Source organism: Muscardinus avellanarius, assembly GCF_963383645.1.
Source record: "Muscardinus avellanarius genome assembly, chromosome: 11".
NCBI classification, from domain to species: Eukaryota; Metazoa; Chordata; class Mammalia; order Rodentia; family Gliridae; genus Muscardinus; species Muscardinus avellanarius.
Window position 1 is genome coordinate 71,312,678 of NC_137797.1, and position 11,261 is coordinate 71,323,938.

The 11,261-nt window shown below is 43.9% G+C and overlaps 1 pseudogene across 1 annotated transcript; it reads left to right on the top strand.

Moving 5' to 3' along the window:
• Nucleotides 1-805: 805 nt before the first annotated feature.
• LOC308270112 (KATNB1-like protein 1) lies at nt 806-1,715 on the top strand (annotated as a pseudogene). The gene has a single exon. The product of its transcript is annotated as a KATNB1-like protein 1 (transcript).
• Nucleotides 1,716-11,261: the final 9,546 nt, after the last annotated feature.

The following is an 11,261-nucleotide window of genomic DNA, read 5'->3' on the forward strand; positions in this document are numbered from 1 at the left end:
CTGCCTGCCTGCCTACCTATTTTGGTGCTGGAGCTCAAACCCAGGGTATTGCACATGCAAGGCAAGCACTCTGCCACTGAACTACATCCCAGCCCAGAAGTTCTCCAACTCCAAAACTCTGTTTAGGAAGAAGAGGTCAGAAAAGAGGCCATGGGGAGGGGTCTGGGTTTCTGGAAGCTGTCTTGGATTTTCCATGGGCTTCCCATTGGGCATGGAGCTGGAAGTTGAGCCAAGGGCACCTGACATTGGCTTCCTGCCAGGTTGCAGGTTGTGGCATGGCTCCTCCAGAGCACCCTGTCACAGCCTGTATTTGCCACCTCCCTGTGGCCGCCAGGATGGCGGCACACTTGGACTGCTGGGACTGTGGATAGTTACATGGAGGCTGGGTTCCTGCAGTAGACACGATCAACGTGTTCCCGGGACAGGGCATTGCTAGGTCCTTTCAAAACTCAGGTGCAAACTGGGCGTGGTGGCCCATACCTGTAATCCCAGTACTTGAGAGACCGGAGGATTGCAAGTTTGAGGCCAGTGCACAGTAACTTAGTGAGACCTTGTTTCAAAATAAAAAAAAGTAAAAAGGTTGGGGATGTAGATCAGAAGTAGAATACTCCTGGATTCAATCTCCAGTATCAAAAATAGGTATGTAGGGCTATCCCGGCGGGCCGCGCGCGGCGGCGTTTAAATGGCTGTGAGTGGGGCCCAGCCTGGGAGCCACAGGACACTGTAGGCAGCTGGGCGCGCTGGGACAGTGCCGGGGCTGGGCGGAGGCGCCGCGCTACCATGAGGCACCGGTATTTAAGAGGTTATGGCATCTGAAACCCACAATGTTAAAAAATGGAACTTTTGTAATAATATTGAGGATCAGTCCATTGATCTTCCTAGAAAAAGGATCTCTAATTTCACTAATAAAAACATGAAGGAGGTTAAGAGATCTCCAAAAGAGCTGGCTGCTTACATAAATAGAATTACAGTTGGACAAGCTGTGAAAAGCACTGATAAACTACGTAAGGTGATCTACCGCAGAAAGAAAGTTCATCAACCTTTTCTAAGTCCTTGTTTTAGAAAAAAAAAAAACAGTCCCCTAAAAGTGGGGGCTGTGACATGGAAAATAAAGAAAATGAAGTGGCTTGTGCAGGCCACCTGCCTGAAAAATTACGCCCGGATAGTCGAACATATTTGGTTAACTCCAGTGATTCTGGTTCTTCACAGACAGAAAGCCCGTCATCAAAATAGAGTGGGTTTTTCCCCGAGATTTCTCAGGACCATGAAACAATGGCTCAAGTTTTGTTCAGCAGGAATTTGAGATTGAACTTTCTGGAGAAAGAGAAGTCTAAGTGAACTTGTAGCTTATTTGGTGAGGGTAGATCTCGGAGCTGTGGTAGATTGCCTTCTTGTGCTAACCAATAGCTTACAGGAAGAAAAGCAATATATCTCACTTGGCCGCTGTGTAGATTTGTTGCCTCTAGTAAAGTCATTGCTTAAAAGCAGATTTGAAGAATATCTCATAGTTGGTTAAACTGGCTCCAAGCAGTAATTAAAAGGTGGTGGTCAGAACTGTCATCCAAAACAGAAATTATAAATGATGGAAATATTAAGATTTTAAAACAACAATTTTAAGTGGATTGTGGGAACAGGTAAACCATCTTACCTTGGTTCCAGGATATACCGGTAATATAGCTAAGCATGTAGATGCGTATTTATTACAGTTGCATTGAGAGATTTCGTCTACTAAAGAGCGTTGGGTTATTCAGAACATCCTTGGACTATACAATTTCCAAAAATAGGTCTCTTCTAAGAACTATGAACTATAGAAGAAATCAAAACTGTTTTTTCTTCTAAAAAGCCACATAATGAAACCACTCATGAAAACCTAACAATCTACTTCACATTGAAGTGGAAAACTATCCTGAAGGAGCAGCTTCAGCTTCATGAGGTGGAGGTGCACTAGGAGATGGCTCCCTTTGCTGCGATCTGGATGACATGGCTATCTGGCCACATTGTTTAAGAACTACTGGGCCTTGCCAGGCGTGGTGGTGCTTGTAATCCCCACGCTTGGGAGGCAGAGACAGGAGGATCGTGCAGGTTCGAAGCCAGCCGCGCGCGCTGGCTTAGGAGACCCTGTTTCCAAATAAAAAAATGTAAAAATAGGTCTGGGAGTGTAGCCCGGAAGTAGAAGGGCTTCCAGGAACCCCAGTACCACCAAAAAAAAAAAAAAAAAAAAAAAAAAAAAAAAAGAACTACTGGGCCTTAATGCAATCCTGCCTGAGAATATAATTTATACTATGTGAAAAATAAGACAGGACTTATTACTAGAAACCACAAAGACCAATCATCATTCTTTTTTATTGTGTTTTATAAAAAACACTTAAATGTGTACAGCTATTTTATGTTGAAAAGACTTTGAAAGTTTAAAACATCATAATAAATAATATTAAAATTTTCTGTTCACACTGAAAAAAAAAATATGTAGGTAGGTAGATGATAGACAGACAGATGGGTTGTGGGTGTAGCTCAGTGGTAGAAGGCCTCTGAGTTCAGTCCCCACTACCACACACACACACACACACCCAAAAAAAACAAAGTTGTACCACTAGACACCAATCTTATACTCTGACAAAATCAAAGAATATTGAGGACTTAGAGGGCAACATCGCCTCCCTTTGTGCTAGCGCCTTCTGCCAACATTTCTCCAGCAAGATAACTGCCTCAGTAAAATAAACACCTGCCATACTGCCCAGCCTCTCACCATACCGCAGCCCTGCAAGGGAGGAGCATCACTGTTCTCAGATGCAGACATGGAGACTCAGACACAGTTGCTGGGTACTAAAGAAGGGTGGCAGTGATGGGGCCTGGTAGGAGTGCTGCCTGCCTTGCTGGGTGTGTAACTTGGCTTTTTTTATTTATTTATTTATTTTTGCCCAGACTTGGCTCTGAACCCAAGGGCATTCTACTTTTGGGCTATACCCTCAACCCTATTTTATTTTCATTTTGAAACAAATCTCATTAGGTTGCTGAGGCTGGCTCTGAATCTGTGATCCTCCTATGTCAGCCTCCCAAGTAGTGGGATTACAGGTGTATATCACTTTAATCTCTTCCCTTTATGACTTGCAGATTATTTCTAACAAGCAGGACTGGAGAGAGCACTAGTCTAGAAGTCAAAATTCTTCACTACTGAGTGATTTTGTGCAGGAAGTTGCATCCTTTCTAAGGAATGGTGTTCCTTGTCTACAGTAGATTAGGTTGTTAGGCCAAACCAGCTGGTCCTTATCAGCTGTATATTTTTTAGCTTTCTGCTCTTCCTACCACCTCTTGTATCTAGTGCCTCTCTCCCTCTCCCTTTCCCTCTCACTCTCCCTCTCCCTCTCCCTCCCTCTCTAGTTAATATGATCTTTAGTAAGCCAAGTGTGGTGGTGCACGCTTGTAATCCCAGTACTTGGGAGGCTGAGACAGGCAAATCATGGATTCATGGCCAGCCTCAGCTACTTAGTGAGGCCCTCTGCAATTTAGTGAGACCTTGTTTCAATATAAATAAAAAACAGCTGGGTGTGGTGGTGCATGCTTGTAATCCCAGCATTCGGGAGGCTGAGACAGGAGGATCGTGGTTCACGAACAGCCTCAGCTATTTAGTGAGGCCCTCTGCAACTCAGTGAGACCCGGTTTCAAAATAAAGAATAAAAAATAGGGCAGGGGGTGTAGCTTGGAGGTCAAATGCCCCTGGGTTCCATCCCCAGACCCGCAAAAAAAAAAAAATAATAATAATATACACACACACACACACACACACACACACACACACAAGAGCTGGGTGTGGTGGCACATGCTTGTAATCCCAGCATTTGGGAGGCAGAGACCAGAGAGCATGGTTCATAGACAGTCTCAACTACTTAGTGAGGCCCTTTGCAACTCAGTGAGTCCCTATTTCAAAAATAAAAAGACTGCCGGGCGTGGTGGTGCACGCTTGTAATACCCGCACTTGGGAAGCAGAGACAGGAGAATCGCGCAGGTTCGAAGCCAGCTGCGTGCTCTGGCTTAGGAGACCCTGTTTCCAAATAAAAATGTAAAAATAGGTCTGGGAGTGTAGCCCGGAGGTAGAAGGGCTTCCAGGAACCCCAGTACCACCTAAATAAATAAATAAATAAATAGACTAAAAACTAGGGCTGGGAGTGGTGTAGCCCAGAGGTACAATGCCCCCTGGGTTCCATCTTTGGTACCACAAAGAAGAAAAAAATAAAAGCAGGCCTGGAGATGTAGCTCGGAGGTAGAATGCCAGTGAGTTCCATCCCTAGTACCCCCCCCAAAAAAAAAAATATGTCTGGGGATGTAGCTCGGAGGTAGAATGCCCGTTGTTCAATCCCCAGTAAAAAAAAAAATATATATATATATATATATATATATATATATATATATCCTTAGTTAATATCATTGGGGCTGGAAGTACTTGCCTAACATGAACAAAACACTGGGAGAAGATGTCATCATTGAAGAAATTAAGCAGGCACAGAAGGATTAAGTCTAGTGTCTTGGTTTTGTTATTTTGTGTTTGTTTTTTTGTGGTTCTAAGTATTGAACCCAGGGGCATTCTACCTCCAAGCTATACCTCCAACCCTTTTTATTTTTTTATTTTTGAAACAAGCTGTAGCCTAGGTTGCTGAGAATCACTAAGTAGCTGAAGCTGGCTTCGAACCTGCAATATTCCTGTCTCACACTCCTAAATACTGGGATTACGAGCATGTGCCACCACAGCTGGCTTTTCAAGCCCCCCCCCCCTTTTTCGGTACTGGGCATGGAACCCAAGGCCATTCTACCTCCAAGCTATGTCCCCAGTCCTATATTTTATTCTTTATTTTGAAACAGGGTCTCACTGGGTTGGGAAGGGCCTCACTAAGTAGCTGAGGCTGCTGCGAACCGCGATCCTCCGGTCTCAGCCTCCCGAATGCTGGAATTACAAGCGTGCGCCACCACACCCGGCTAAACCCCTTTTCTATGCTTGAAACTACCTCTGAGCTACATCCTCAGCCCTTTTTTCCTTGTTTTTGGTTTGTTTGTTTGTTTGTTTGTGGTACTGGGGATTGAACCCAGGGGCATTCTGCCTCTAAGTTATACCCCAAGCCCAATTTTTTTATGTTGAAACAGCAGGGTCTTGCTAAATTGCCAAAGCTGGTCTTAAATCTGAGATCCCCCTGTCTTGGCCTCCCAAGTACTGAGATTACAATCACATGTCACCACACCTGGCTTTTTTTTTTTTTTTTTAACTCATTAATTTGTAGAGGGCTTCACTAAGTTACTGAGGCTGGCTGTGAACCTGCCATTCTCCTGTCTCGGTCTCCCAAATACTAGGATTATTGGCATCCACCACCACGCTCAGCCCGTGTGTGTGTGTGTGTGTGTGTGTGACTGTGGATTGGACCCAGGGGCATTCTACATCTGAGCTACATCCCCAGCCTTATTTTATTTCTTATTTGGAAACAGGGTCTCACTAAGTTGCAGAAGGCCTCACTAAGTTGCCACGCCTGGCTTTGAACCTGTCATCCTCCTGTCTTATCTTCCCAAGTACTGGAATCACAAGCCTGCACCACCATGCTCAGCTTAATTTTTTTTTTTTTTTTTTTTTTTGTGGTACTGGGAGTGGAACCTGGGGGCTTTTTACCTCTGGACTATACTCCCAGACCTATTTTGTATTTTATTTGGAAACGGTCTCACTAAGTTGCTGAGAGCCTCACTAAGTAGCTGAGGCTGGCTTTGAACCTGTGTGATCCTCCTGTCTCAGCCTTCCAAGCATGGGGATTACAAGCGTGCGCCGCCATGCCCAGCCCAGCTTGATTTTTGTTTTGAAACAGAGTTTTCTAGGTTGCTGAGTGTCTTGTTAAGTTGCTGATTCTGTTCTTAAACCTGTGATCAACCTAAGTGCCGAAATTACGGATATGCCACCATGCCTGGCTCCTGTTTCATTTAAAAAACAAAATAGGGCTGGCCAACCATGGTGGCACATGCTTGTAATCCCAGCAGTTGGGAGCCGAGAAAGGTGGATGATGGTTCAGGGCCAGCCTTAGCTACTTAGTGAGCCCTTACAACTCAGGAAGACCCAGTTTCAAAATAAAGTATAAATAATAGGGCTGGGAGTATCACTCAAAGGTTGAATGCCCCTGAGTTCCATTCCCAGTACCGTGAAAAAGAAAGAAAAAAAAGAATAAGCGGAGCTTGGTGGTGAACACTTGTATGTAATCCCAGCATTTGGGAGGCTGAGACCAGAGGATCCCGGTTCATGGACAGCCTCAGCTACTTAGTGAGGTCCTTTGCAACTCAGTGAGACCCTGTTTCAAAATAAAGAATATAAGGCCAGGTGTGGTGGCCCACACTTGTAATCCCCGCGCTTGGGAGGCAGAGACAGGAGGATTGCTCAGGTTCGAAGCCAATCACACTGGCTTAAGAGATCCTGTTTCCAAACAAAAAAGTTTAAAATAGGTAGAAGGGCTTCCAGGAACCCCAGTACCACCAAAAATAAATAAATAAATAAATAAATAAATAAATAAATAAATAAAGTATAAATAATAGGGCTGGGAGTATCACTCAAAGGTTGAATGCCCCTGAGTATAGCCCAGAGGTAGAAGGGTTTCCAGGAACCCCAGTACCACCAAAATAAATAAAGAAAATAAAGAATAAAATATAGGGCTGGGGGTGTAGCTCAGAGGTAGAATGCCCCTGAGTTCCATCCGTAGTACCACAAAAATAAATAAATAAATAAATAAATAAATAAATAAATAAATAAATAAAATAAAAATAGGGCTGGGGGTGTCACTCGAAGGTAGAATTTTCATTGGTTTCATCCCCAGTACTGCCAAAAAGTAAATAAATAAAATAAAATAGCCAGACATGGTGGCCCACACTTGTAATCCCAGCATTTGGGAGGTTGAGACAGGAGGATAATGGTTCGAGAACAGCCTCAGCTACTTAGGCCTTTTGCAACTCAGTGAGACCCTGTTTCAAAATAAAGAATAAGAGCTGGGTGTGGTGGTGCAGGCTTGTAATCGTAGTACTTGAGAGGCTGAGACAGGAGGATCACACAGGTTCGAAGTCAACCTCAGTTACTTAGTGAGGCTCTCAGTAACTTAGTGAGATCCTGTTTCCAAATAAAATATAAAATAGGTCTAGGAGTATAACCTGGAGATAGAAAGCCTCTGGGTTCCACCCCCAGTATCACCAAAAAATAAAAAATAAAAATAAAAGATAAAGAATAAGCCAGGAGTGGTGACGCACGCTTGTAATCCCAGCACTCGGGAAGCAGAGACAGAAGGATCGCACGGGTTCAAAGCCAGCCTCAGCTACTGAGTGAGGCTCTCAGCAACTTAGTGAGACCCTGTTTCCAAATAAAATATAAAATAGGTCTGGGAGTATGGCCCAGAGGTAGAAAAGCCCCTGGGTTCTACCCCCAGTACCACAAAAAAAAGGGGGGAGGCTGGGAGTGTCGCTCAGAGGTAGAATGCCCCCGGATTCCATCCCCAGTACTGCAAAAAATAAATTTAAAAAGCCGGGCATGGTGGCATACGCTTGTAACCCCAGCATTCAGGAGGCTGTGAACTGAGGATCGCGGTTCGCGGACAGCCTCAGCTACTTAGTGAGGCCCTCTGCAACTCAGTGAGACCCGGTTTCAAAACAGAGAATAAAAAATAGTACAGGGGCTGTACCTCAGAGGTGGAATGCTCCTGGGTTCCATCCCCAAACCCGCAAAATAAATAAATAAATAAATAAATAAATAAATAGGGCTAGTCATGTGACTCGGAGGTATAGCACCCCTGAGTTCAAATCCCAGTACAAAAATAAATTAAAAGACCACTTGCCCTTGCTGGGGTACAAACTTTAGATTGCTGCTGCTTGCAACATCTGCTTACAGAATTAAGGTGACCTCAGAGTTTTCTCCAGAAACAGTGGGCAAATGTTTGCCTTATCATTGTGCAAGACCTTTTCTACTGGATTTTCTCAAACAAGGAAAGCCCAAAACTGCCAGACACCTGCCCATCACCTCCCTGAACGGCATCAGTCAACAAAAGACTATGAAGATGTGGGATCCACTTCGCTGGACACTGCCTTTTGCAGGAAATAACCCAAAAATGTTAACTGAGGTTTTCTCTGGGCTGCTAGTAACTTTATTTTCTTCTTAACCCTTTTTAGCTTATTTTTTGGGGGAGGTACTGATTATTGTTACCAGGGACATAGGGACATTCTACCTCTAGCTATACTCTCTAGCCTTTATTTATTTAGTTTTTATTTTTATTTTTATTTTTAATTTTGAGGATCTGGGGATGAAACCCAGGGGCATTTGACCTCCAAGCTATACCCCCTGCCCTGTTTTTTATTTTTATTTTTGAAACAGGTTCTCACTGAGTTGCAGAGGACCTCACTAAGTAGCTGAGGCTGTCCGCGAACCGCAATCCTCCAGTCTCAGCCTCCGGAATGCTGGGATTACAAGCGTGCGCCACCATGCTCAGCTTATTTATTTATTTTTTAAATTTGAAAGAGGGTCTTGAGCTGAGCGTGGGGGCGCACACATGTAATCCCAGTACTTGGGGAAGCTGCGATGACAGGAGGATCACAGGTTTGAGGACATTCTCAGCAAATAGTGAGACTCTCATTAACCTAGTGAGACCCTGTTTCAAAATAAAAATAGAACCACAACTCAATGAGACCCTTGCAGCTCAATGAGACCCAGTTTCAAAATAAAGAATAAAAAATAGGGCAGGGGGTGTAGCTCGGAGTTCAAATGCCCCAGGTTCCATACCCAGACCTTCAAAAATAAATAAATAAAGTAAAATAAAATAAAATAAATAAAGTAAAAATAAAAATAGGGACTGGGAGCCGGGCATGGTGGTGCACGCTTGTAATCCCAGCATTCGGGAGGCTGAGACTGTAGGATCAAGGTTTGTAGACAGCCTCAGCTACTTAGTGAGGCCCTCTGCAACTCAGTGAGACCCTGTTTCAGAATAAAGAATAAAAAAAGTCCGGGCGTGGTGGCGCACGCTTGTAATCCCCGCACTTGGGAGGCAGAGACAGGAGGATCGCGCAGGTTCGAAGCCAGCCTTGCTGGCTTAAGAGACCCTGTTTCCAAATAAAAATATAAAAATAGGTCTGGGAGTGTAGCCCAGAGGTAGAGGGCTTCCAGGAACCCCAGTACCACCAAAAAAAAAAAAAAAAAAAAAAAAAAGAAAGAAAGAAAAAGAAGAAAAGAAAAAGAAAAAAGAAAGAATAAAAAAAGCCGGGCGTGGTGGCACAAGCTTGTAATCCCAGCATTCGGGAGGCTGAGACCAGAGGATTGCGGTTCGCAGACAGCCTCAGCTACTTAGACCCTCTGCAACTTAGTGAGACCCTGTTTCAAAATAAAAGAATAAAAATGGGGCAGGGGGTGTAGCTTGGAGGTCAAATGCCCCTGGGTTCTGAACATCCCCCAGCCCAATAAATAAATAAATAAATAAATAAATAAATAAATAAATAAAGGGTTGGACCAGGCGTAGTGGTGTATGCTTGTAATACCAGTACTTGGGAGGCTGAGACAGGAAGATCTGGGTTTGTGATCAGCCTCAGCTACTTAGTGAGGCCCTTCACAATTTAGTGAGACCCTGTTTCAGAATAAATAATCATAGCCAGATGAGGTGGCGCACGCTTGTAATCCCAGTACTTGGGAGGCTGAGACAGGAGGATTGTGGTTTGCTCCCAGCCGCAGCAACTTCTGAGGCCCTCTACAACTCAGTGAGACCCTGTTTCAAAAGTAAAAAGAAAATATAGGACTGAGGGTGTAGCTCAGAGATAGAATGCCCCTGGATTCCATCCCCAGAACCACAATTAATTAATTAATTAATTAATTAATTAAAATAGGTTGGGGTGTAGCATAAAATACATTTCTATAAAGGGAATTGCTCAGTTGTAGTGAATGCTTAATTTTAGGGGTGTGTGTGTGTGTGTGTGTGTGTGTGTTACTGAGGATTGAACTCAATCCTTATCTATCTGATCTATACCCCCAGCCCTTTATTTACTTATTTTATGATGCTAGGGTCATTCTACCTCCGAGCTACACCTCTAGCCCTATGTGTCTGTGTATGGGGGGTACTGAACCAAGGGGTATTCTACCTGAGTTATACCTCCCAGCCCTTTAGTATTTATTTATTTGTTTATTTATTTTTATTTTTATTTATTTATTTTGTGTGTGTGTGTGTGTGTGTTTTACTGAGGATTGAGCTCTGGCACATTCTACTGCCCAGCGATACCCTCTGCCCTATTTTATTTTTATTTTGAAACAGGGTCTTGCTAAGCTGATGAAAGTCTCACTGCTTTATGAAGCTGTTCTTGAACCTGTGATCCTCTTGTCTCGGCCTTCCAAATACTAGGATTACAGGCGTGTGCCACCAACTTGGCTCTTTTTTTTTTTTTTAATAGGGCCTAGCCAGATGTGGCGGTGAATGCCTGTAATTCCAGTACTTGAAAGGCTGAGACAGGAGGATCGCAGGTTCAGAGCCAGCCTTGGCAATTTTGGGGGGCAAATTTGTGAGACTCTGTTTCTAAATAAAAAATAAAATAAGCATCAGGGTATAGCTTGAATACAACCCTGGGTTTTATCCCTACCACTACAAAGAGAGGAGAGAGAGAGAGGGAGAGAGAGATAGAGAGAGAAAGAAACAGGGTCTTACTAGGTTGCTGACAGTCTCACTACACTGCGAAGGGTCAACATGCAATCCTCCTGTTTCAGTCTCCCAAGTACTAGGAATACAGGTGTATTCACCACGTCCAGCCCTATTTTATATTTTACTTGGAAGAAGGATCTTGCTAAGTTCCTGAGTGCTTTTCTAAGTTGCTGAGGCTGGCCAGGTATGGTGGCAGACACCTGTAATCCCATTCCTTGGGAGGCTGAGACAGGAGGATGGCGGATTCAAGGACAGCCCCAACATGTAGTGAGACTTGTAACAGCCTAGCAAGACCATGTTTCAAAATAAAAGTAAAATAAGGCTGGGAGTGTAGCTTGGCGGTAGAATGCCCCTGGGTTTAATCCCCAGTACCACAAAAAAGAAAAAAGATGCTGAGGCTGGCTTTGAACCTGTAATCCTCCTGTCTCAGCCTCCTACATACTAGGATTGCAGAAGTGCACCACCATGCCTGGGCACCCTCAGCCTTTATATTTTTTATTTTGAAACAGAGTCTCACTAAATTAGGGTGCACTGGCCTTCAACCTGCAATCCTCTGTCTCTGCTTCCCAAGTCCTGGGTATGTACCAAAAAAAA